The 14,409-nt window shown below is 37.6% G+C and overlaps 1 long non-coding RNA gene across 1 annotated transcript in view; it reads left to right on the forward strand.

Moving 5' to 3' along the window:
- Positions 1-587: 587 nt before the first annotated feature.
- Positions 588-14,409, forward strand: part of LOC127034409 (uncharacterized) — a 31,744-nt gene continuing 17,922 nt past the window's right edge. The window contains exons 1-3 of the long non-coding RNA XR_007769386.1: positions 588-756; positions 5,613-5,743; positions 9,748-9,863. This is a non-coding gene — a long non-coding RNA (uncharacterized LOC127034409). The remainder of the gene's footprint in view (positions 757-5,612; positions 5,744-9,747; positions 9,864-14,409) is intronic.

Raw genomic sequence — 14,409 nt, forward strand, 5'->3', positions numbered from 1 at the left:
AATAAACATGTGAGTGAGTAGTGAAACACAGCATGTGTATGTTAAATGTACATGTGGATATGAGTTGATTACTGAGTGATATTTAAAACAATTTCTTGCTTTCAGTAGAAAAAAATTAAAAATTCTCATAGCAACACGTTGACTATAAGCCAGATTCAATAAAAATTATATGTCTGACTTCCTTATTAAAAAACATCACTACAAATTGATTATGCTCACAACTAGATACATTTTGTATTGAATGTGTGTATCTAAGTTAATTGAGGTTAACCAGGAATTCAGATTTTTGGCCACTTGCTTATGTGTAGAATGAAAAACTAGGTTTACCTCTTTTCATCTCATCTGCCCTTTTTAGGAACCGAAAAGCATCTTCATATGTATGTAAATAAATTATGACATCCTTGCTGAGAGACTATATATTTTTCATATTTTATATGAGGCGTAATATACGGGGTTCATTTTTAATGTAGACTAACATCTCAGAAAGTAATCATATTCAGAGATTCTTCTTTTCTTATTGTATGGTCACCAGGGAACACAAATATCACCTTCATTCAATACGCTCTTCGCTTCCCAAAACAGCACTTTGCAATATCTCTGTAGGATGAAGGTAAATCCAATGGCTTAGGTCTCTGTATCCTCAGTGGACTGAAGAAATGAGATGAGATCATAAACCACACAGAAAATCCTGAAGGTACTGGAGCAGAGTGGGATAGAATAGAACAAGATCTTCCAGACCCCAGAAGAAATCTCTAGGTAAGTAGACAGAGGGGACAACCTGTCCCATACTCCTTCTGAGGACTCAATGAGCCAGAATGTTCTTCTCAATTCTGCCTATGGGGGTACCATATCAGGGCAGGATATTTCAATTCCTCCCATTCTATGTGGTTAAGTGCCTAGTGAGTTCCTACCAACAGCAGAGAAGATGGTCTAAAATCAGACATGAATTGCAAGCTTCTCTCGCCATTATCCTGTCCCAGTAAAATTCCAGTGATGCCAGAAAATATCATACTGCCTCTATATAAATCCATGGTTCCCCCACATCTTGAATACTGTGTACAGATGTGGTTGCCTCAGCACCCCAAAAAGATGTATTGGAATTGGAAAAGGTTCAGAAAAAGGCAACAAAAATGGTAAGGGGTATGGAACAGCTTCCATATGTGGAAAGATTAATAAGACTGGGACTTCTCAGCTTGGAAAAGATGTGACTAAGAGGGGATATGATTGAGGTCTCCAAAATCATGACTGATATGGAGAAAGTAAATAAGAAAGTGTTATTTACTCCTTCTCATAACGCAAGAACTATGGGTCACCAATTGAAATTAATAGGCAGCTAGTTTAAAACAAACAAAAGAAAGTTTGTTATTTTTTCATAGAACACACAGTCAGTAGAACAATTTGCTGGAGGACGTTGTGAAGGCCAAGACTATAACAGGGTTTAAAAAAGAACTAGATAAGTTCATGGAGGATAGGTCCATCAATGGCTATTAGCCAGGATGGGCAGGGATGGTGTCCCTAGCCTCTGTTTGCAGAAGCTGGGAATGAGAACGGGATGGATCACTTGATGATTACCTGTTCTGTTCATTCCCTCCAGGGCATCTGATATTGGATACTGTCAGAAGACAGGATACTGGGCTAGATGGACCTTTGGTCTGACCCAGTATGGCTCTTCTTATGTTATTTTCTTATGTTCTTATGTTTATAAGTACCCACATTGGGAAACATATCTGATACTAGGCTTTCAGTGTAGCAAAGAAAATTATAACATGATCAAATGGCTGGGACTTGAAGCTAGACAGAATCAGCCTGGAAATAAGACATACATGTTTAACAATGAGGGTAATTAACCATAGGAAAAATTTGCTGAGGACTATGGTGGATTCTTCATCTCTGGCAGTTTTAAAATCAAGAATGGATTTTTTTTTCTAAAATATATGGTCTAAGAATTATTTTGGGGGAGTTTGATGCCCTATGTTATACAGGAGGTCAACAAAGAATCACAACAATCCCTTCTAGCCTGGAAATTTATGAATCTATAGGCAATAGTTCATAATTAAAACAACTCAAAATAACTAGCAACAGAGACTTACGAGAAGGCTAAAACATTTTTCCAAGAAGAAAAAGAAAATACTGTCATGTTTATCAATCATAAACATTGTGTTCTTTGGAGAGAAGGACTATCAACATTCAGTTTACTCAATAGGCAAGAGCACCAAATCCAATAGTTTTGCTTTTATGTGCATGAAATAATCATCAGAAGATAAAGCTCAATTAAAAAAAATCACACTTTCAATTAGTTCTAGAATCTCATCTCCTTCACAAGAGCATGACAGATAGTAGTTCTGCCTTACAGAAACATTTTAGGTGCACAAGTATCCACTGTATTAACAGATCAGTGGGGGCTGTGTGCATGAACTCAAGTCAGATATGTCCCAAAGTTTGCCATGTGCAGCAAATTGTTAATTCATTGCTAGAACTGTGAAAATAAAATAATATTTAACTTTAGGGCCACTTAACTGAGCTGTGGGTTGAAGGCTGAATGCCAAGAATGTAAGTTGAGTATGTCCAGAGGTTGGTACATCAGCAAGCCTACTTCTTCTAGCTAGTGTTCCTTGCCTTCTAACATCTGTCCCCTTTCCATAACAAACAAGTCTGGGGACCCCCGAAAGATATCTGAGGTAAGAAGGGGTATCCCAAGACTTGTGAAGGAGAAGGAGAAGTTGCATGGTAAGGAAAGGACATCTAGGGGCAGTTCCCACTTGGATATTGAAGATCATCAGTCTGGAATCTCCAACACCTATGAAATACATTGCAGCATTCATTTCATGAACTGCTTCATGAATTGAATTGTGCCTATCTTTTGTTCTGTATCCCAAATGCTGCTTTAGGCCTTGAGCCGGCAAACTACGTAAGTATGTGCCTAATGTTAAACATGTGAGCAGACCCATTGACTTCTCACATGCTTAGAGTTTATCACATGCTCAAGTGATTTTTGGATCAGGATCTTAAATTGGAATAGAAAAATTAAATTGAAAAGAAAGTTGCAAAGTCGTGTACTCTGGACAATAGTGTTGCAGGTAAATAATGGCCTTATATAGCTAATCCACAGAAGTTTTCTATTAATTTTCATTTAAAAGCCTTTTAGCAGAATCAGTAATGAAGTGAGCACATGTAGAGCTACCTTTAGGCCTTGTCATTATTTGTCTCAGATATAAATGGAATTTAATCAAGAGATTGTTAATTCACAGAGAAAGCAAGTTTTCATGTATACTCTCATCTATAGAAGATGATCATGAGTTTCCAAACAGAACCCAGTGACTTAATTAAAAGAATGATTAGCACATTCAAGTAGCCCGAGAAACTGTTCAGTGATGGAGGTATTGCTTGCCTAAAGTATAGGAGAAATGGCTTTCAATGGCCGGCAGTAAAGCTGTTTTTTAAAACTGTACAGAGAAATTAATTACAGCACATGCTACAGCAGTTAAATCTGTCTTTTCCTTTTCTGAGCACAGGCACAAAAATAGTCCTTTGTTAACCAAGAAGATTGAATTCTTTCTCATTATATTTTATGTGAGTTTCACAGATGTAACCAAAATCACAATTTGGCCTATATTGGCTAACAGGGTTATTTTTGTGCCCACTTTGAGAGCAACAGATTTAGTTGCTGTAGCATGTGCTCTGTGAAGCTTGTATTCTCTCTCTAATTTTGAAAAACAGCCATGGGTGCCCTTCTTTGAGAGCTACTCCATCTTTTACCAAGGGTAGAGAGAGAGAGTATCCCAAGGGATCACTCAGTAGCTTGTGTCTCTTCCGCATCCTTTTCAACTTTCATATATAAAAACATGACCCTTTGGGCTAGGATGTGCCTTTTCTGAGGCCTAAGCAGCTAGAGTGCTTTCTCTTAAAAGAAACCATAAATAACAAGACAGACCATCTGGTTCCTGACCTCTCAAGTTCTCCTTCAATGGCTGTTTTCTCACACTGATGCAGATATAAAATTATTCTGCTAGCTGGTGAGTCCCCTCTCCTAGGGATTTACTCCCAGCTTAGTGGGTCTCACTCTTCTCATATGAACAGACTCCTCTATTAGAGCTGGGTGGGAAAAACATTTCCCACCCTCTGAGAATTTTTAAGATTTTTAAAATTGTTCTTATACCTTTTGTCCAGATTTGGGATATCTTCAACATTTTTATGAATACAAAATCCCCCCACCCCCACCCCATAAAAATTAGATCAGCTCAATTGGAATATTTTGATTCATTTTAATTTTGACCCTTTTCATTACTATTATTTTATTGTTTTCTCCTTTAAACTAGAATTTAAAATTCAGATGAAAAGTAATTTGGGCCCCAAACCTGGAACTTTCCATTCTGAAAATGTTAAAGCAGGATGGTTTGACAATTTAGATTCCAACCCCCCCCCCCCCCCCCCCCGTAAACATGAAATGTTTTGATTCTAACGGATACGGGTATTTTACAATGAAAAAACTTTTATTAAAAAAACCCCAACCATCTCTAACCCAACATTCTCTAACACTTGCTGGCCAGTGTTGCCCTCTGTTGTGAGTTACTTGAATAACTATAATGTGGCTCTTTCATATTAAAATTTCCACTGTGAATGTCTTCTTATTTTTCCTAATGATAAAGTGCAGCTGGATATTTGTGTGTTTGTGTGCGTGAGTTTTAATTTTTAGAGCAGTCTTGCACAGCAGTAGACTAGTTAAGTCTTGGTCTGTGTTTCTTGTTTCTAATGTTAATTTAGCTTGTTTAGGGGTCCCTAAAATCTCCAGATCTCAACTGGCCAGGTCGAGCTCTCTGTGAACACAGTCTCTGGCTATTGCTGCTTCTTAATGCCTTGATCCAGTAAAGCATTAACTCACATGTTTAATTTTACATACATGCTTTATGCCATTCCTATCAGCAAGGCATATATGCACATGCATGCATTGTCTCATTGGAGATTATGGGAGTTGTGCACATGCTTTAAGTGCTTTTTGAATAGGGATTTGTTTACTCATGAGGTTAAGGTTAAGCATTGGGTTGTGAGGAGGGAACATCTGGGAGCCAGGGGTCTAGGAATAGAAAGAAATTCTACGCCTCTGTAGAAGTAGGGAGGCAGAACTCGACAGCCTTGCTTGGAGGAAAGACCAGAAGGTCTGAACTAAGCATAACCCAAAAGGGTCTTCATTGCCCCTCTCTATGCCTCACATCTCCTTTGGGTGGCAGCAGGTCTTAGAGTTAAGATGGATGGGTGCAGCTGATACCTCTATGAGCTTGGTTCAGGTTCTATGAAGCATTAGGCAGACATCAGTTAAACTCTGGTCATGCTTTCAAGATTTTCTTTGCACACCCATGTTGAAAACTTGATTTAAAAAAAAATGAAAGATGAAATGATGAACTCATCATATGACTCCAGAAGCTGGGTCTTTAGGTATGGACCTATAGAGTGTGTGCCTTAATCCAGTCCTGGAGATCAGTGGGGATCGCAAGGTAGGGAAGTAATTGAAATGTTGCTGCTGGGATATGAGCAGGTAAGGCTAGATGAGATCTCTTCTACTGCAGAATTGAGACTGATTCCTTTTTTTTTATGACATTGTACTGTTTTTCTTATAGTAATTAAAATACTTTATGAAGTACAGAAAATAGGGCAGGACTTCTCTTGAAAAGGCCAGCTAGTCCCAGAGGGAAAATACAAAGTCCATGATATGCTTTGTGTGAAGTCTGATAGAAGTTTCCAGAATCAGGTAAAAGAAAACATGATCTTTTATGCTACTATTTTTTCAGAAATATATTAATTATGCTTTATTACACTGCTTGGTATGTGTATCATTTTCTCTGGAAAATATGCCTATGGATTTTTGTTGTTTTAAATGAGTGGTTTTGCCTGTAGGTGAGATATTTGATTATGGAAATACTACAGATGGAATTAATGTAACAGATATCCAGAAAGCACGGCTTATAGCCCATGCTGTAAACTGAAATGATTTAAATGATGTCTGGTGGGACCATGAGTTTATACCCAGAACTAGAAGCATATGCATGTCAAGATGGTGAGAACAGCAGTTTGCTTAAAATAATTAAAAACCGGGGATAATACCACTGTTTTTGTGGTTGTTTAAATAAGAATCTGTTCTCTTTAGAAGTCTGCACACATGATTTCCATCAAGATACTTGCCTTAAATAAGCCTTGACTGAGCTTGATGAGGCAATCTGAAACTCATGATCCTTACCTCAACCTTGTCCTCTTTGATAGCCTGCACTGATTAAAATCACTTGGATTAGTACAATTTGCTGAAACACTACCAGGATGAGGCTTCCATGATGTCTGCAACAAGAGACTCTTGTATGTTACTATGCTGAAACCCTCTCATTATTATTAGGTCTGTGAAGTTCATGATACAAATGATAAACCGGATTGTCTGATGGTCTGTAGGTTTCTTAATTCTATAGCATGCAACAGTGGTGTGTTTTTAATCTCTTCACAGGAAAGAAAGAATAGAGCAATCATAGGGTTGATTAATTCATTCTTTTTTCAGGGACACTATGCTCTCTATTCCAAACCTTCTGACCACTAATTAATTCCTAGCATCCATTAATGGTTTGCATCATTCATGGACCATAATACAGTGAGAAATGCTTATGATATTATTACAGATTTGACCCTTTTGTTTAGCTGTATTTTAGATTCTGTCAGTCTATGACTCTGCTATGAAAGTTTGCTCCAAGCGAGAACATCTTAAATTACAAAGTTCTAAAACTGGAGACAGGTTTTTCCTCAAACTTTATTTGAAAATATCTGTCTGGCTACTTTTTTGTTGAGTGAAATACAGTAACACTTAAAGATTGTGTTTATAAGTCAATGCAGCTTTGATTGCTTTAACTAGTTCGAGCTATGAGAGGAGTTATTATAGTGACCATGTTCCTTCATGTATTTCATTTGGAATGTTGTTGTTTTTTCCTTTTACTGTGCATGTATCAGCATTTTCATTTAACATTTCTTAATGATATTTTATGATGCACAACTGTAAATATATTGATCTAGTCACATGCATGATTGGTTCCTATTAAAGCATGTACATAGGAGGAAGCACCTCTCTTGTGTGTGTTCCCCAGTTCCATTGACTGAAAAGACTGTGGTCCCAAGCTTCCAAAGGCTTGTGAGTATTTCATATGAGTAAAGTTATTCATTGGCAATTTTTTAGCTGGCTTTGCTGTATTTTGAATTGACTTGGGCTACACAAGTTTCAGTGAAGACATGAAAGACTGTCATTGCCTCTCCAGCTATAGATTAACAAGACATCCAGGAGAGATTGTAACAATTCAGATAAAACCATGTTTCATCAGAATTTGCTGATTTGGCAAATGATCCACAGAAACAGATTGATATAATCAAAGTCCTGATGAAACCTGCTTGATTTCTAATGGAAACTTACCCACCCATCTTCTTGGCCCTTCCGGGGGGCAGGGGAGGAGGGGTGGAGCCTGGGCTTTCAGGGACCACAACTCTAATCAGAGCAAAATCAAAATTGGAAATAACTAAATCTTTCATGAATGGAATTATCTCCAGATCTAGTGTCCAGTGTAAATGGTCTTGTGAACAACTTTTTACTCTACTTAAAACTTCTCTAGTCATTTCTGATAATAGAAAGTTAAACACACAATACTCTTGATTCTCTTCTATCCTGCTCTAATGTTTCTTCATATGGTGGAAAGACTATGTAGTTAGTAAATGCTAATGTTAGAAAAGATTAGAGATTATATTTGTCCAGAAGCAAAGAAGGTTCAGAATAGAATATTAACAGAGCATCTTCTCTATCTGTAAATTATTCTGATTGAGAGGAATTATTTTTTAAAAAGAAATTCTTGGAGCTGAATAATGTTACGTTCTAATTAATAAGTGTGTCCTTAACTTCAAGCATACAAGTAGTGCCATTGATTTTATTGGGATTACTCACATGCTTAAAGTTAGTGACATGCTCATGTGCTTTTTTGGATTGGAGCAAAAAAATATATAGGTTTATTTTTCAAACAGGTAAAATATCTCAAGCCAGTGGAAACATTTAACTGTGACCATTGCCTCTACTTTAAATAACAGAACAAACTATCCTTTCACATTTGTAAATCTACATTTTAGAATTCCCCTTTTTAATTTTTGGAGGTTTTACATTAATACCGAGTTGCTTTCAGGCACCTGTATGTCCTAGCATACAGATTTATATCCTATATGGCTCGCATAGACAGAATAAAGGTTACAACCATTTATCAGGCACTTGGGAAAGTTGGGAGTAAAATAAGAGACTTGCAAAATTACTTCTCAGGCCCTTTCTTCATGCTGAAAGTCTATGCTAAAGGTTTATAACTTTGTATGTATGAGTAATTCATTTTTTCTGCTACATTGTAAATATAAACATTTCTTTCTGAGAAAAGAAAAAGTTGTGGCAAACTATAAATTACATTATATACTCACAATATTTATTCTTCTATTTAAAATATATCAAATAATTCCCTCAATAAACTTCTCAGGTTTTACCTCAGTGTTCACTTAACAGCTAATTCAGGTTTGCATGACATTACAACTAATATTGTACTGATATTAAGCATTTTTTTCTTTTAAGTACAGTGTCCAAGGCTGAATCTTGCTAATTCATGATTTATTAAGCAAATGGTGATTGCTGGGCCTTATTCCTGCCATCCGATCTGCATGAACTGGCCTCTGCAGAGTGTCTTGAAGTCAATGCAGCTCCATGCGGGGGCAGGACTCCACCCACCTGCATGCATCTGCATTTAGGCACAGGCTTTGGTTTATAGAGTGGCAGGTAGACAAGGTTTTGAGAAGTTTGTTTTACATGGTACAGTCCTGTGTCTCCTGGTACCTACTGTAAGCACAGCAAACTACTGTAGCAGTGAAGGATCTCATCCTCCAGTTCCTACATTCTCAAAATTCCCAAGTCATTAGAAGCTTTGAATGTGCAAAACCTGCAAATTCTTCTGTATGAAACAGAAGAAAAAATAAAACAAAAAACAAGGCCGCTTGAAGTCACGTCACTTTTTTTTTTTTTTTAAATACAACAAAGCCATTTTTACTGGTACCCTAAACTGCCTTAACTGCCTGGCCAACAGACTATACAAAAAGAAAAATCATAGCAGCTGTGCTTGGATTTACCATACAATGTCAAGCTTTAAAGGGTATGTCATAAGGCTACCAAAAACATAAAAGAATAAGGCTGTGTGAACTTTCCACCTGGATTTATAATCACATGCAAACTGGGTCAGTTAGTAATGTACTAGGCTGTACTCTGTGTGTAACTTTAAAGTCCCACTGAAAACACAGTTAAGAAGAAAATCACAATTTGCAAAGACTTTTTTCTGTGGATTAGCAGATCAAATATTTTCATTACTTAATGTTACAACTCCATTAAAAGAGTAAGTGGTTTTATCTGTTGGCTTCCTGACAGTAATGTATTCCTTACCTATTTAACTGTGCTGGAGACCTTGTTGTCAATGGGTCCCACATATCATGACAATTTTTTTAAATAATTGCATTTTTTGAGAAAATTGACCTATTTCTTTATTCCTGAGGGTAAACTCAAGCTCTGACTATTACAACCCAACAATAAAACCACTTTAAAGGAAATGACCTCTTCTGAACTGTATGATTAAGGAGAGTTGCTGAAATATGGAATGTGTTAAGTCCTTACTTAATTTAATTCTCCTGTTCCTTTCTGTGGCTATGTTCTTGTTGTTATAGCATGTTTACACTACAGTAGTTCCTGGGATGTAAATCAGGATTGAGGCCCCATTGTGGTAGATACTCCACAGACTCATATCATCTGAACACATGGACTCTGCTCCAAATAGATCGTGGTAAGTAGACAGGTATTGTATGAAGGAATCAAAAATAAAATATACTGGCTCCCTGGCAATGTCAATTTAAAGATGATCTGTTGGGGCTAGGTTCTGATTGTAAGAACAGCTCCAAGCAAGGAGTAATGTGCAAGCCCCTTTGCCTCAGGAGCACCTGTGGGAGGTAGTGTGACTCAGCTGTTGCTCTCAGGCATGATTCCTCTTTGCGCCTGGGTGGTGTTAATCTATTCTTGGCCTATATCCCTATATGCTCTGGGGTTGGCTCAGCTACTCTGAGCAATGAATGTGAGGATTTGAAGCAAGGCTCTGCCCAATCCCCATTCCATGCCCTCCTGACTTGGGGTGGCAGTAAGTTGGTGAGTAGCCTAATGTACCATACATAACTCTTCTAAAGAGTGGGATGTACCAGGGAGAGCTGTAAGGGGACACTTACTCCCCTGCATGGACTTGTAGTCTAAGCTACAACCTGGCTTGTAATGGTATTAAAATGGGAGGTGCTGGTTTGACAATTAACACATTATTTCTGTATTGCACAAATAACTTTGGAGCTGCAAAACTAAACCAAAATAACTTCTATCTAATCCTCCTGTGGATCCCCTGTCATTGATGACAATGTCAAATTCCCACTGACTTTGAGGGGAACCTGATCAGTCATATGTAAAGTTATGAAAAAGGTTTTCCAATGCTCAGACATATGCTACCTAACCCACCCATGCAGGTAATAAAGAAGTTATATGCACGCCCTTATCTTCTGCTTAATACCCACACTAGTGATTTGTGCATGGCAGGGAGATACAATCTCTAGGTGGGCAGCAATTGGGAGCGATTTTTGGCTGGATTCTGACTCCTCAACACTATAGCTTGCCCAACTGAGCCAACACAGAGATGGAAGGAAGCTGTATCAAGAAAGCACTGCCCCAGCACTGCTCCATCTCCCTGGAGCAAATGGGAAGCAGAGTCTGAACTGTGGCTCTCTGAGACATAGCTTGGTCTATCCTCTGCTCCTGAAGCAGTACAGCTGCACATTACCCTTTATCCCAGCTGGACTGCAGGGGGCCAGCCCAGCCTTTAATAGTTCACGTTGTCCTTTCATTCATCTTGATCTCACAGGCTTTTACTGCATGGATTTCCATCAGTGGAGTCAACAACTGAAGTAAAGTAGAATGCCTAACAGCAATGCTGATGGATTCCAGATAAAGGGCAATTGTTTTAGATAGGTAGTTAGAAAACTAGGATTATCTTATTTGATAAAAGGCTGTAGGTTAATAAAATGAAAGTAAGCTATCACAGAATATACCTTTGGAAAGCTTATAAAAATGCCTCATTTTTAATTTAAAGATTCACATGGTAAAATAAGCACTTTAAAGAGTAACATAATTTAGAGTAAGTATCTTGCTAAAGGGCATATTTCTGCATGACTTCCCTTAATAGCTATAGTCTACAGCCTAATTCAAACTTTCAGATTATTGCAGTGCAAGGGATTTTGAATTTTTATGGTTGTACAGTAAACTGTTTCATTCCTAGGATGGTAAACACATGATTTCTGTTGACTTTGTAAGCTATAATCACGTAATTGGAAACAACTGCTAACATAAAATTAATTAAAGTATTGGAGTTGGAAAACTAAAGAGTTTATGCAGTTTAAAAACAAAAAGTAGATTTGTTGTCCATTGTTTTGGACAAAGTTCATCTTGCATTTGTACAACTAATCACCAGTTCATGAATCAATCAAAAGATTTTTATAGTGTAATTTTGACATAAATTACTCAAGATTAAATAGGAAAAATGGATCAAGTAGAATCTATATCCTTAGTCATGGTCATTGAGAGTAATTTCCTTTTTCCAATTCTCCCCACTCCTTTATTAAAATAGAGATCTAGTTCACTGCCTCCAATATTTTGGTGTATAAGTAGAGTAAAAACAGATATAAACCTATACCATCTGACTTAAATTCACTCCTCAGTGCTTCCCTTCCCAAACTACGGAGTCTTCAGAGGACTGTGTTGTATGGAATTCATCCAAACACAGACATAACCATGGTGTGTCTACCATATAACCCTTTGGGAAATCTATGTTTAAGACCATAGATTAAAATACTGACCACTGCCAGTCAGTACTGCCTAAATAAGGTTTTTTAGCCGATGGACTGATGTAATAACACATAGCAGCTTTTCCTTTGGGCTAGCTTAAAAGTCTCTTATGAACCAGCCTGTTCAGAGCCGCTGCAAAGACTACCTCATATTTGTAGGCCCTTTCTGCCAATCACCACCCGAAGTTCAGCAATTCTGTTAGGTTTAGGTGGCATGAAAGAGAGCATTAAATGAATCTGCTGTGCTTCATGTGAATTTCCCCTGGAATGCATTGCTCCCTTTATAGAAAATGAGTCAATTATTTGGAATTCTGTTTTAATCCCCCATGTATAAACTTTCATGAAATTTATATTAAAAAAATCAATTGTTGAATAAACAATTCTTTATAGTTCTGAATTTACATAAACCACTGGAATCCCTTATTTTTACTGCCAGTAATATAGCTGCATCATAAATTCTTTCATTAGGTAATACTATACTTTAAAATTCAACTATCATTTCCAATCAGAATTCTAAAGCCAGAATGTTTATCTGAAAACTTGGGCTCAAATGCAAATGAGACCACATATGAAACACTTGTCGTCCCCATAACTAGAAAGCAATTGCCCACATCAGCAAATCTCCATTTAATTTTAGTTGAACTGGAATTGTATGATTGACAGCCTTTGATTAAAAGAGGGAACAATAAAATTAAATTAGTCTCTCATCTCTTAGTGCCACAGGTCAACACTCAAGGGTAATGTACTGTGTGCTGGGAAAGTGTGGAGAGAAATTCATTATATATCACCAGTTTCAGCCTCTAGCTGAAGCAAAATTTTTGGTTATCACTTTCTTAATTTTCATAGGTAGAAAATCTGTTCCTTTTCTGCAGTACATTGACATACTTCACCTCTTTTAATATTGTATATGGTGCTGACATGAGTTAAATTGGGTTATCTTGTGACTGTGGCATCTACCAAATTAGTTCATGACATGTCGCAAATTAATTGACAAAAATGGGCTCATTTTGTGACAGAGATACTTTGTGATAGCTTCTGACTTGCCTTGTGATATATCTCATATCCTCACTGCACTGCTGTGTTGTTTTAGATTAAAACATGGAAAAATGAACAAACCTAATCTGTGCATATAACAAAAACTGCTTATATGAAAAGGATGAAATCCTGCCTTTCCCTACAATGCCATGGGCACATTAGTCCCCAAAAGCAGTGGAGATAGTTCCATTCTGCTAAAGAAAGGATGGTAGCCCATCCATAGAGATGCTGTGCAAAGAGACTCCTGCACTCTGTGTAGTGTGCAGGGAGGTTGGAAGTGGGTCTGATCAGGGATACCGTGCTAGGTCTGTCACTACACACATCGATTCCCACATCTCTGTGTAGGCAGGCACAGTGAGTACAGATAGGGCTATGTGCCATGAAATGTAGTAGTAATTGCATCCACTGCTTGGGGACTCTGTATTCTACAGCCAGGATGAGGAGAAGATTAGGTAACCCCAATTCTGTGTTCAAAATCTGTTAGACTGTGCTTGGGGAACCAGAATTTTGTACAAAATGAAACATATGACACATTTTGTAACACATGGAATGACTTTTAGATGTGTGGATGGTGTCTAATGACTCTCCTGGAGTTGGTATAGCATAGTACTAGGGTAAACTGGCCTGGAAATAAGACATAAAAACACTGCCACTGCTGGGGACTAGTGCTAGGCCAAGAATGGGAGAGGTTCTGAAAATCATCAGTATAGACAATGCATGCCATATGCTGGATTTTTGCCTGAAAAATCTTTGGCTGCAAGCTGTGACTTACCCCAACTAAGAAGCCAAGTTACGTATGTTTTTCTTTAGCTGACAAACATGTTCCCTGTCACTAAATGCTGCAGTCCTAACATCCAGATGTTGTTATAGAAATTAGTACTGTATGTGGTATAGCTGTGTTATGTAAACAAAAGCCTATATTCAAACAAATCAGATCCAATGTTAATTTGGAGGTTGCTGTCAGCCTCTCAAAGACTTAACTTTCCAAATGCTGGAAATCTAATTAGGGCTGGTCAAAATTTTTCTGTTGAAACTGTATTCTGATGATAAATTTGTTTTTTGACAAAACTTTTATTTTTGCGAAGTATCCACTTTCCATGGCAAGTTTTCAATTTTTTCATTACCCCTCTCTTTCAAAAAAAAAAAAAAAAAAAAAAAAGGGAATATTTCAGACTAACAATATATTTCAATTCAGATGCCCCACCACAGTGCCTGTTGGAACACGTAGTTCAGCTTCCTCATGTTGCCATTCTCTTCCATGGGCTGTGCTTCCCAACCACACTGCATGTCCCATCATGCATCAGGACCAGGGACTCTTGCAATTGTCTCCCTTCACTATGGTGGTGATGGGGAGATTTTGGTGTTTCATGGGAGATATAGTCAGACCAGGGAAACTAGCATATAGAGAAGAATGGAAGCAAA

Source organism: Gopherus flavomarginatus, chromosome 14 (genome assembly GCF_025201925.1).
Source record: "Gopherus flavomarginatus isolate rGopFla2 chromosome 14, rGopFla2.mat.asm, whole genome shotgun sequence".
Classification (NCBI taxonomy): domain Eukaryota; kingdom Metazoa; phylum Chordata; order Testudines; family Testudinidae; genus Gopherus; species Gopherus flavomarginatus.